The following is a 14,170-nucleotide window of genomic DNA, read 5'->3' on the forward strand; positions in this document are numbered from 1 at the left end:
ACCTGTACACGTCATAAGTTTGTTCTTTATTACCTAAGGTCATGGGTTTGGGAACAAAATGGTGCAAGAAAGATTTCAACATTCAAGAAAAACTATTTGTAGGCATTTTAATGTTGTATTAACGGCTGTTTCACGAATGGCGGTTAACATCATTAATTCTATTGAGAGGGAGTACTTCAAGGATAATCTAAAAATATCCTTGAAGATAAGCAATATTGGCCATACTTCGATCAAAGATTGACTTGGAACTCTCTACAAGAAAACTGATTATTTGCGATCGGTTATTTCTAACAAAATGACTATATCCAGTTAAAATGAGTCTGTTTTCGTTACAAATAATAATTTTCGTCGTATAAAAATGATCACAAATACCTATTTTTCTTATAGTGACTATTGATAGAATCCATGTGCCAGTTAGTATTTCTCAGCAAAATAAATACCATATATTGGTAGAAAAGGTATACCTAGGAAGAATATCATGGTTGTTTCATATTTTCATATAGGCTTTATCTTTGTTCGGTTGGATGGGAAAGTACATCACATGATACATGTATTTTTATGAAAACTACTTAAAAGTAAGAATTGCGCTGTCCACATCCACTTAAAAGGTTTGAATTTGTTATAAAAATGGCATTCGTGAACTATATTACATAAATTAATGTATCTTTCATTACTTTTTATTCGTTATCATGAACTGTATGCAAGTAAATATTATTTAGTAGATGCTAGATATCTTCATATGAATGGATACATGGAGACATACAGAAGTGAATGATATCATCTACAAGACTTTTGTCATAATAACCAGTCATGAATGGGTATATGTACTGAAATGTTTAATCATGCACATTCATCACTGATCATTTGCACTATTAAGAGAACATTTGGAGTTTGAAAAAATAGATAGAAGATATTGAATCATATTCCAAGTTTTCCTCTCGATAAAAAAATTAAAATAGAGGTGGCATCTATGGCTATTCATAATTCTTGAAGGAATCATGCATTAAACGACCATGAGTTTCAATCATATGATGATAATAAGGATTATCTACCTACTGAATAAATGGAGGACGAAAAAAGTAGAAGATATTCAACCATGCAACAATTAGAGACATCTTATGAAAATGCTATGAATATCGAGTGTAATTGTATTGATATTTCACATATGAGTCGTTGGAAGGAATTTTTTATTTTTTATTACATTATAAGTGTTGTATGAAAATTTTATTTTGTGGGTGAAAATCCGATATCTTTATTTGCTACCGTTTATATTATATTGAAATCTAGCAAATATATATATATATATATATATATATAGTATAATATTGAAAATTAATGAAAGTGCAAATAAAGAGAAAATATGTGAATATATTATATTATTATTATTATTAGGCAATCGTTTTTTTATTTTTTTATTTGATTCCAAGATTTAGTTTCTATTAATGGTATGGTTATAATTTTAAAATAAAATTAATTGACATTTTTTTCATTTTCTACCTCAAAATGCACTTTTTTATGTTATTATCAAACAAATGTAACAAGTTTAAAATCACTTCATGCATATATTTATCAAACAATAAATAGCTTTCTAACAATAAAGCTTGTTAACAAAGTCCACAGCTAATTATTAATTGAGTTCAACTTATTGAGGGTGTTGGGCTGGATGGTCCTCTCCTTCTGAAGGGTGAGGTTTTTGCTTTGTCTCTTGACAAAGATATTGTCTCTTGGGCGATAGTCCATAGAGTCTGGTAAGATGGATGATGAGATTACTAAACAATGGGGGTCTCTGAAGCTCAATGACGAAGAACAATAGGAGCTTAGACTACCAGAAGATGCAGTCACTGTAACTAAGCTCAGAGGCAGCCATTGTCTTCTTGCACTCATCCTTAACAACATAACTACAAACCGTGAAGCTTTTAAGACCACAATGGTGAAGGTGTGGAGTACTACAAGATGGATAACCTTCAAGGAGCTTGGCACCAACAGATTCCTTAACGAGTTCCAACTCTTATCAGATAAAAAGGTTTTGCAGGGAAGACCATGGTCTTTTGACTATTACTTTTTCTGCCTAAAGGACTTCGATGGAGAGCTATCTCCAAATGAGGTGCAATTCTCATCAGAACCCTTCTGGGTTCAAGTCCATAACCTCCCTTTCGCCGGTATGACTAAAATATTAGGGGAGAGGATTGGTGCAACCATAGGCAAGGTGCACACTCTAGAGGTTAATGCCCTGGGGTGTGGATGGGGTAGTTTTCTAAGACTCAAGGTGGATGTGGATGTCACCAAGCCTTTGAAACGAGGCCACATGATCAACTTGGGTGGTAAACCATACTTATTTCAAATACGAACGTCTACCTAATTTCTGCTTCAAGTGTGGTCTACTGAAGCACGTAAATGGGAAATGCTCAAGTCTTAATCAACCCCCTCAGACTCAAGATCAATACGGCCCATGGCTTAGAGCTTCCTCTGCATTCCCTCAACTAGCCTTTGTGAAAAAGTATGGAGGCTCACCGAAAGTTTCCTTTCAAGGACCTGCATTTTGAGAGTAGTCAGAGGAGGAAGGTAATTGGGACACTGGTAATGGGCAGTCTCAATCAGCAATAGAGGCAGAGGCCTCAAGTTAGAAAATCCCAGCTTGTTTTAAGGAACCTGTCACGACCTAGCCTTTCTCTAGCCAAACCAACCAGGATATAACTTGTCCTCTGTGCAAACCTACAATCCAATGAGCTTGTCTGAGGATCCCCTCTTTTCCAGGATTTCTGTTGTGCCAACTAAAGCTTGTCCTTGGCCTTCTGGAGGTGTAGAGAAAAATGTCGATCACATAAGCCAAAGCTTACCTTTTCTTATGAAAGAAAACAATAGGGCAGCTGCCAATAACACCACACCCAAACAAGACTTTCCTAGTAAGTCAAATCGCTCTAATTCTGGAGCCCCCATAGTGAACCCAGACCACATCCTCCTTTACCCACAAAAAGTAAAACGTGGAAAAGGCAAGCTCAAGGTTAGACTTAAACCCTCCTTGACATCGCTGATGCCCCTCCTCAATTCAGCTCTGCCAAAAGACCAGCCTATGCCGTGTGGAGGTAGAAGGCCTATAGGTCGTGAACTTCTTTTCCTGGAGAATAAGCAATGACGGTATCTGGGGAATAAGCATCAGCTAACTCTGTGCCAGCAGCCGCGGTAATACAGAGGATGCAAGTGTTATCCGGAATGATTGGGCGTAAAGCGTCTGTAGGTGACTTTTTAAGTCCGCCGTCAAATCCCAGGGCTCAACCCCGAATAGGCGATGGAAACTACCAAGCTGGAGTACGGTAGGGGCAGAGGGAATTACCGGTGGAGCGGTGAAATGCGTAGAGATCGAAAAACTCAGGCACAAGTGGTGGGCAGCCCCACCCCTCCCAATGAATTTCCTAAGCTGGAATTGCCGGTGGCTTGAGAAGGCCCGGACAATTCATGAACTGAACCTTATGGTGAAATCAAAGGTCCCACACTTGGCCTTCCTCATAGAAACCAAGTGCAACAGTGAAAAGATGGAGATAATTTGAGTTAAGTTGGGTTTTGAATACTGCTTTAGTGTCATTAGCAGGGGTAGAAGTGGTGGCTTGGCCTTTCTTTGGAATTCTTCAGTAGAACTTAGAGTGTCTACTTACACCAGTTGGCACATCTTAGCCTTCATTAAGCTTCAAAGTGATGAGAACCCTTGGTTGTTAACAGGATTCTATGGCCACCCCAATATTGCCAAAAGAGTTGGATCTTGGCTTCTTTTAAAAGGCTTAACCCCTGCACAAAATGTCCCTTGGCTATGCTTTGGGGATTTTAATGAAATTACTAGCATTGATGAAAAAATGGGAGTGCCATCAGACCCTATAGGCAGATTGTGGATTTTAGGGAAGCACTTGAGTTTTGTGATCTTAATGATCTTGGTTTTGAAGGAGACAGATTTACCTGGGCTAATAATAGAGAGGGAGGGAATTTTACTAAAGAAAGGATTGACAAAGCTTTTGGCAACTCTAAATATATAGCCAAGTTTGAGGATCATTCTATCCACCACCTGGCAGAATCCTCCTCAGACCACAGACCCCTTATCATAAAAACCCAAAACAATTTGCCTAGCACAAAGAAAGTGAGGCCCTTCAAGTTTGAAGCAAACTGGAGCAACAAGGAGGGGTGTGAGGACTTGATTAAACATATATGGGATAATTTAATTAGCCAGCCAGACCCATTGACAAACACACTCTATGGGCTTAGGAATTGTAGAAAAGGGTTGATAAAATGGAGCAGGAATTTACGTAGAAATCATGGGAATCTTTTGAAGACTAAAACAGACACACTCAACCCTGTGAAAGAGACAAATGAGGGCCAATTGTATGATGACATTAAAGCTCTCCAAACAGAAGTTGACTCACTGCTTGATGCAAAAAAGATCAAGTGGCAACAGAGGGCAAAGCAAAACTGACTAAGGGAAGAGGATAGGAACACATCTTTCTTCTATAAATGTGCTAGCCAAAGAAGAAAGCAAAACACCATCAACAAGATCAAAGATAAGTATGGCCATGGGTACACTAGTCAGCAGGACACTAGTAAGGTATTTCAGAATTTTTTTGAATCCCTTTTCACTTCCTCGAGCCCCACTGGGATTGCTGAATGCATATCCTCTATGCCCAAGAAGCTCACAGTAGAAATGAACCTCTCCCTATCCTGACCTTTCAATGCAATTGAAGTTAAAGAAGCCCTGTTTAGTATGAATCCAATGGGTTCTCCTAGCCCAGATGGATTCCCTTCCTTTTTTTTTTTTTCAATCTCATTGGTCCACAGTGGGTGAAAGGGTTACTAGTGTTGTGCTTGTAGCCCTAAATGAAAGCAGGTGGGCTAGTGGATTGAATGAAACCCTCATTGCTCTAATTCCCAAATAACCATCCCCCTCTTAGGTTACTGGTTTCAAGCCTATTAGCCTATGTAATGTGTTTTACAAAATCATTGCAAAGACCTTGGCTAATAGGCTGAAACTTGTTCTGCCAGAGATCATTTCCCCAACACAGACAACTTTTGTTCCTGGTAGGTTGATTATTAATAACATCATAGTGGCCTTTGAATCCCTCCACACTATGAAGGCCAGATTGAAAGGAAAAGATGGTTATATGACACTCAAACTTGACATGAGTAAGGCCTATGATAGGATAGAATGACCCTTCCTAAAATATGTGGTGCAACAATTTGGTTTTGAAAAAAAATTGGTTAGACTTAATACTGAGGTGTGTAGGGATAGTATCTTATTATCTCATTTTCATTAGTGTTCTTCAAGACAGTTTCCTTCCCACAAGAGGGTTCAGGCTGGGGGATCCTTTATCCCCCTACCTTTTCATTATGTGCACATAAGTTCTCAGCTGCATGCTCAACAAAGCTGAGGATTCTGACTTCATCACTGGTCTTCCCATAAGAAGGAACAAACTTTCTATTAACCACTTGTTTTTTGCAGATGACAACCTTCTTTTTGCAAAGCCAACTCTATTAAATGGAGCTGACTCTATTACTTGCTGAAATCCTATGAGTTTGCCTTAGGTCAGAGGCTAAACAAGGAAAAAATTTCAATATATTTCAGCAAGAACACCAGAGAAGAAACAAAGGGAATCATCATCAACATTGATGGCATAAGGGGCACCAACTCCTATGAGAAATAGTTAGGCCTACCAGCTCTCATTGGAAGGTCTCGAGCTCATTCTTTTAAAGGTATCATAGACAAGGTGCAAGTGAGGATCTCTAATTGGAAGAACATGTTTCTTTCCCAAGCAGGAAAAGAAATTCTCATTAAAGCCGTCATCCAGGCCATCCCTACCTATAATATGTGCATTTTCAAATTACCTAAGCAACTTGGCCTAGAATGGAACAAATTGGTAAGAAGTTTCTAGGGGCAACAAGCTCATGAACTCAAGATAGACTAGATACGTTGGAACCAAATGAAGAGAGCCAAGTGCCAAGGTGGGCTGGGATTAATGGATTTTGCAAATTTCAACTTAGCTCTACTAGTTAAACAAGGTTGGAGAATTGTCTCTAAACTTGATTCACTTGCTGCAGAGGTCTTAAAGGAGAAATACTTCCATAACAACTCCTTCCTCTCTGCTAAGCTAGGTCAGAATTCTTCTTACCTTTGGTAAAGCTTCCTAGTTGCTAGATCTCTCCTCAATGAGGGCCTATTCTGGAGAATTGGAGATGTGGAATCTATTGACATCTAGAATGACAAATGGCTTCCTAGGTAGTCCTCTTACAAGCCTCAAAGCTTTATCAGGTTTATGCAAGCTGACACAAAAGTCTCATTTCTTATCGACCACTCAACTAACTAGTGGAAAGGAGACTTGGTTTCTTCTATGTTCTCTAAGGAGGAAGCAGGCCTCATCAAAACCCTACCTCTCAGCCCCTATCCTAAACCTGATAGACTAATATGGAGATGCACCACCTCAGGAGATTTCAGTATAAAAAGTGCTTATCATCTGCTAACTGAATTGGAAGACCAACAACTAGGACATTCCTCAAGGCTAACCACACTACAAGTTCCCTGGACCAAATTATGGAACTTGAACATTCCTAATGCTACTAAAAACTTCCTTTGGAGGGCCTACCTTAATGGTCTGCCCACTAGAGCCAATCTACTGAACATTGTGGACCTTGCCTACCCAATTTGTAAGCTGGAACCTGAAACTGTTGAGCATATCCTTTGGGAATGCCCCTCAGTTAGGGATGTTTGGGCTCTGAGCACTAGGAAACTACAGAAAACAAGCCCTCACTACCAACAATTCAAAGACATTGTCAAAGGCTTTGTTGAAACTCTAGAACCTAAGGAACTGATGTCTTTTGCCTCAATAACAGGGTTTATATGGAAAAGGAGGAATGACATGGTCTTCAAGAATCTATTTATACACCCAACCAAGATTGTCCAGCAAGCTATATACCAAATGGAGGAGCTACAATAGACCTCTCTGCAAAAGAAGGCTCATGCTATCAACTTACAACAGCACACAAAGTGGGAAGCCCCACCCAAAGGAAGGTTAAAATTGAATTAGGATGCAGCACTTGACAAAGCAGCTTGTAGAGTGGGAGTGGGTGCAGTTATTAGAGACTGTGAAGGGAAAGTGCTAGCCACCCTCAGAATGCAACATGCTTTGTACCATGATCCTTTAATGGCAGAAGCTTATGCTACACTTTAGGCATCCTTGTTTTGCAAGTCCATTGGATATCGAGATATCATCATGGAGGGTGACTCCCTGTAGGTGGTTTCAGGTCTTAATTCTTCTATAGACAATTTCACCTACATAGGGCAGCTGTTAACAGACACAAGATTTACTCTCAACTCTTTTGATTCATGGTCAGTAAGGCACACTGTAAGAGCAAACAATTCAGTTGCTCATGCCCTAAGTAAGGATGCTCTTAGCATCAGTGGTTATACCACCTCTTTTGATTTTGTTCCACATTGTATCCAAACTTTGGTTTAATCCTTAATACAGGTTATGTTTTCCAAAAAAAAAAAAAACAAAGTCCACGGGTAAAAGCTCTAAAGCCAAAACTATATTTCTAATAGTAATCTCATCTAAGCATTCCACGAGATGTTATTAATATTGAAGAGGTATCTAGTTGCATTCTCTCTCCTGTAACAAGTGGGCTTCCTTAATAAAACTCGCTACTTTTTCCATAAAAAAAGAGTAGGTTACCTATATATATATATATATATATATATATATATATATATATAAGAGTAGGTTACAAAATCTGAATTTCTGAATATAACGATCCGATCCAATAATATTTTATAGGAGAGTTTTATTGGGGTAGTAATTAGTTTTAAAAGTCCAAAAAAATATTTATTAGACAATTGAGCGTATATTGGAGTCAAGATTAGACTCATTAAAATTATTGAATTTTGAGCCCATGAAATAAACCCAAACCAGTTCGGTTCAATGCATGGTTTAGAGTTACATGTTGGTTTCTCCATAACTCTAAACCATTCTCCACTTGCCACTAGGATTCACGTCCCAATAGAATTATCTTCCAACAGGGTTAAAATTCTACAGTTCTTTTCGTCCTAAATTTCTAAACCAGACTACCCTCTATACATATCTATATATATGTGTCTTTCCAACTCGTTAGCATCCACTATTTTTCTCCCTTACAAAATCAGGGTTGACGCAAGTTTACTTTATTTTCTCAACAAGCCCCTGATTTCATGCACATTGTCAATGTCTCCCTCTTCAAGCCACACTCCTCACAACAAAAACCATCAAACTCCATTATTCAAGCCGCACATTGCACACCCAAACCGTAAGCCACTTTAATTTTCACTGAGAGCCAAAGCAACAACCAAATGTGTTCACGCAACGTAGCTACACCGCAAGTCAACCATGTTGAAAACCACCCAACCTCGTGTGTGTGCAACCTTGCACAGAGAACCACCAAGCTTTGCACCGTCAAAAACTCAGCCCTCTTCCTCCACACACAACTGACGCAACCCATGCACGAATGAGAGTTATACAAGTGTGTCTTGTATATACAATTAATTTTCAAATTTGTCCTAATTTAAGGTTTTCTTAATGAGTTATAAGTCTAAAACAAGTGTGTCTTGCATGAATGGGAAATGAATGTACAAGCTACAATGCAGCATGTTGCCATGACAAGTTGGGATAACATAGAGATATTGAAATTGAAATTCACGTCAATTGAGCATTGCCTAAATCGATTGTTGTTGGGAATTAGCAAAAAATAGAGGAAGGATGAGAAGATTTATCCAAGAAATTGGTTTGCTAAGGCAGTATAAGAGAGTCAAACGACCCTTATGCACCATATGAAGTTGCTACAAAACAGTAGATATAAAAGCGCAATCCTTGAAGAGAATGTGATGGCGAGTATTAAATAAAGTAGAGAAAGTCAAGGAAATAAGAAAGAAGAAAATAAAATAGGAAATAATAAGAAAGAACATGATGGCTAGTAAACCCTAACTTAATTTAGGGTTTTCCTAAATTAATCCCTAAATTAATTTAGGATTTCAGAGTTTAGGGTTCCAATCTGAAACCCTAAACTAATTTAGGGGTTTCAATCTTGAAACTCCTAACATAATTAAAGGTTTCGGATTGGAACCCTAAATTAGTTTAGGGTTCCAATCTGAAACCCTAAAGTCACAAAATCACACAAAAGAATTAACACAAACATCGAAACACATGCAAAAATTGAATCTCCACAGCAAATAATTCACAATGACACAATCTCATCCTCCAACTCCTCCATTTAATCTCATCCTTCGTCCAATCTCCATAATTCAACAAAAAAAAAAAAAAAACACATTTCAGATTCAATTAACTTACCTTCGGTGATGAAGATGTAGAACGATGGTGAAGGTGTAGTGCGTACGACGAACGAACGAAGATGGAGCAGATGATGATGTGAGAGAGAGAGAGAGAGAGAGAGAGGGCTGAAAGTTGGTCGGTTCGGAACTGAGAAACTGACCGGACCGAACCGAGATTGAGACCGGTTGATCTCGGTCCATGAAATAGAGAACTGAAAGTTTTCGGTCTGGTCCCAGGGTGGGGTTTTTCCACCCCGAACTAGATTGGACTGATCGAATAGTACAATAAAAAAAATATTATATATATTATTTATATAATAATTTTATAATTCATTATGTAATTTTTATCTAACTTATCACCATTTACAATATAAAATTTTAAATATGTAAATTGTAATTACAAATTAATATTAATATAATTAACTAATGTATGATATGAATATCAATTAACTAACCTATCACCAATTCACCATTAACTAATTACTGACATCTACATCTAATTACAGTTCTAATTTATTAGATAAATTTTCGTAGGGGTGCTACCCGCACCATATAGTGCAGGGACACCCCCTTGCCCCTTGCCTCGCACCATGCGGGGGGAGGATTTCCAACCCTGGCCCGGGTTGGGGGGCAGAGTAAGTCTCACATTGCTTAAATATGACTATTGTATTTCATTGACCTCTTATATAAAGGTTGACCTATGAGGTCAAGGTAATCCATTAACTTGAATTCAACTTCAATTTTTTAACAAATTATATATATCAGTCTCACATTGCTTAAGTATGACTATTGTATTTCATTTACCTCTTATACAAAGGTTGGCCTATGAAGTCAAGGCAATCCATTAACTTGAATTCAACTTCAATCTTTTAACAAATTATATATATATATATATATATACACAATATATTTATATAAATATTAAAAATATAATTTTTTATATTAAATATGGGAAGGGTGCGAAGCAGCGCCTCATTGGGGTCATCTCGCCCATGCGGGGGCTGGGTAGGGGCAGGCCCCCGCTGCCCACCGCTAAATTTTTGTAAAATACCTAATATAATTATTTATTAATCATATACAAAATGTAAAAACTAAAAATTTTAATATATAAACAATTATCATAATACATTGACATATTCTAAGTTAGTAACAAATTAACAATTAAAATCATCAATATAATTATAATTAATTATTTTTTAATTAGTTAGTTACATAATCTACATTAATAATTCACTTAATTTTAATTTAGTAATTTAAATAAATTTTTTTATTAATTTATCTCAAAAAAAAGAAGAAAAAAAATAAAAAATAATTAGGCTGAACCGAGCCGATAACTACCAGTCAGGTCCCTATAGATGTTCGGTCTGAGAAAAATGATTTCGGCCCGTCACCCCTCGGACTGGACCTAACCGGACCGATCGATTTACACCTCTAGAGAGAGAGAGAGAGAGAGAGAGATTTCAGAGATCAGAGGTTAAAGAGAGTTTGAGAGAAGGGGCCAAGGGAGGGGGAGTCTGACAAAACGATGTCATTTTATGACTCGAATTTTTTTTATATAAGTACATATATATTTATAATATAAATATATATTATATGCGGGGCGGTGGAAAATCGAGGTGGGGTTGGGCATCCTCTGTCCCTAGCCTCCACTGGAGGGCCAAATGTGGGGGGCGCGCATCTGGCAGCACGAATCCTTATTAAAGTTCTAATCTCTAAAAGATAAATTGCCTCTAAAAGAATAAATTACCTCTAAAAGTTTTACAAAATGATAAACATCCTTATTAATTAAAGTTAGTTTTTAGAAGTAAAGAATCTTTAAAGAAGATAAAATTATGATTTTAAAAAACAAATTTTGAAAAAATATAATTTAGGTTTTTAAAAATTAATTATCACTTTTTTATATATAATTTTCTTTAATCTGAAAAAATATATTTAAATTTCAAGTTTTTTATATTTTATACTTTTTATAATTATTTTATAAAATTTTCATTTCTTAAGGTTTTACAGTTTTTAAATATTTTGTTTTAATCATTACTCACATTATAAATTTAAGCAATTTGGTGTTGAAGAAATATTTGCACGAAGGAATCTATTTAATTAGAGGAATCCCCCTACAGTAACAACTTAGGCCAAGCCATTGGAGATTGAAGATTCTTTATAATCCTTTTATCTCTCTTCTTATTTATGGGAATAATTTATTTTTGAGTAATGCTACATGTATTTACAACTTACAACTTTACTAATTTTTAGTATATCAATAGCTAACACGTGAATAATTAAATTTTTTTATAAGTTTTTTTTTTAAGTACACCTATCATTTCTCTTGATGATTCTATTATAATGTAGCCCAATGCCACGATAAATATTTATTATTTAGGGGAAATACAAATGTTAACTGTACTTAAAAAAAATTTATAAAAAACTTATATGTCGCCTATATGTCAGCTATTAATAGCTACTAAAGAAACACGTTTTATTTTAATTTTGTTATTATTAATCGCTACTACAGATATAATATAAGATGGAGATAAATTATTGGTATAAATAAATATATTTATTTATCAATATATAAAATATACAATTAATGTGGAATCCCAAATATATCATTCGTGATGGGCGTTGGCAATGAAAAAATGGTGTCTACTCTTAGGTCGAGGGTGGCCAGCAACCACTTTCAGGCCATATTCTATGATTCTAGTGTTGGAAATGACCGGTTCTAACAACAAAAGCTATTACCAAGTCTAAATTTTGACTAGAACTTCAAGTTTTGGCTATAACGTTAACTTTTTTGGCTATAACGTTAACTTTTAGTTAGATAAATCCATATTAAATTAGTCATCTTAAAGTCTAAATAATAATATAATATTAGATATTTTAATAATATTTTATAAATACACTCAATATATTAATTAATAATTTAATTTTTATTTAAAATTTTTATTTTTCAAATATTTTCTTCCTCAAACTAATCATCCAACAAACATATTTTAGAATTGCTGTCATTCATTGACTAATATAAGTAGTAGTTTGCCACTAAAAACCAACAATATACAAACTGGAACAGACGAAGAGCGAGTGAAGAGCGAGGTTCCCAACTTTTCAAGCTTCTAGCGTGAAGAGAGAAGGGAATATGCCGGAAAGAGAGAGGGGGACAAAAAGAATAAAATAAACGTTCAATCATTCCATAGTATCTCACTAAGTATGACTAGGGAGATAAATTCACTGTAAGCTCAAAGTTAAGAGAATATACATTTGACTAGTCAAATGTAAGAATTTTAACTCAAACAAATGTAAAATTTAGAGTTCACTGGCATTTTGGCTAGATCAATGCCAGTGTTCTAAGCGACGATTAGATTAATTTTATGTTGTGGTTTCTTTGATTCTTTTTTTTTGCGAGTAATGCTACATACAGTTGTGAAGTGCGTAAGCGTCGTGTAATCACTTTATTCAGAGAATAAGATTCAATTTGAAAAATTAATTTTCTTTTCCTGTGGATCTTGTATTTATTCACTTTTTTCAAAGTGATTGTGCAATGCTTGCACACTTATGATTGCAACTATCATTTCTTTTTTTTAGCTAGCAGCAGAAAATGGTATAGCCTAGATTGCCTAGTAGGAGGATATTTTAAAAATAATTAACATCTTGTTGTAAAATTAAAAAGAAGAAATAAAAGAATTGAAAGACACAATATATGAAACTAATTTTTTAGGAATTCAATATTATTTATCTTTGAATTTTTTGATGTGTGTCTACAAATGATCCTAAAGACACCATTTTATAGGCATAGGACGATAAAGAATATGAATGGATGATACATGAATCAATAAGATACATTGATGAATTTAGAAATTCAAAGAGTTGGTACATGAATGGAAATTCCAAGAGTCGGTACATGAATGAGCTAGAATTCTAAGAGGTGGGAACCAAATAGCCATCCACCAAATTCATGTATGCATTTATAACACATTATAGTTTTTAGTTGTTTTTAATGTTTATAATTTATAATTTTAGATTCTTCATTTTAAAAAATTTTAATTAAATGTATTGTTTGCTTATTATAAAATAGGTACGCCTGGTTTGTTTTTACAAACCATCTCATCTAATTTAAACATTATAATTTTTTTTCTAAACTTTCAAATAAAATATAAAAAATAATTCAATTTTTTGAAATTTCAAAACAAAAATTTATATTAAAGAATAATATTCTAACAATATTTTATTCAATTTTTAACTTTCATTTCATCTTATCTATCTAACTAAACAAATGCTTAAATTGGGGTTGTAAAACTTATGTTTTAATCTGACAACAGCTGCACCCTACAACTCGTTTGGATACAGAGGTGAGATGAAACCATTTCACCCATCTCATCTCATCTAATTTTAACTAATAATTTTACTACTATTTATATATTATCTTAACTCATCTCATCTCACTATCCAAACATGTCCTATATAAAAGGATAAATTCAAGTATTGCATGTGAATATTTTAAAATGTTGCTTTACATTAGGATTAAAGGAGACTCTTACATATCGAGAATTCTCGTCGAAATGTGTAAATTTTTTTTAAATAATTGTTTTAATTTTATAATATTTGAAAAAAATTCATATAAATATTAAAAATACTTATTTAGTTATTAAATAAAAAAATAACGTGGATATTCTCAATAGTACTGATTTGGATTAATCTCACATTCTCACCATCATTTACAAATCGAAAACTCTACTCAACCTCCGGTTCTCTAACCGCACCCCACACTCCTGACGTGGCCAAACCCGGTTCTTACCCATGTCACGGTTCTTGCTCAACTCAATCTCGAGCTGCTTCACTCTCCCTCTTCTCCCT

The sequence above is a fragment of the Juglans regia genome, chromosome 3, assembly GCF_001411555.2.
Source record: "Juglans regia cultivar Chandler chromosome 3, Walnut 2.0, whole genome shotgun sequence".
Classification (NCBI taxonomy): Eukaryota; Viridiplantae; Streptophyta; class Magnoliopsida; order Fagales; family Juglandaceae; genus Juglans; species Juglans regia.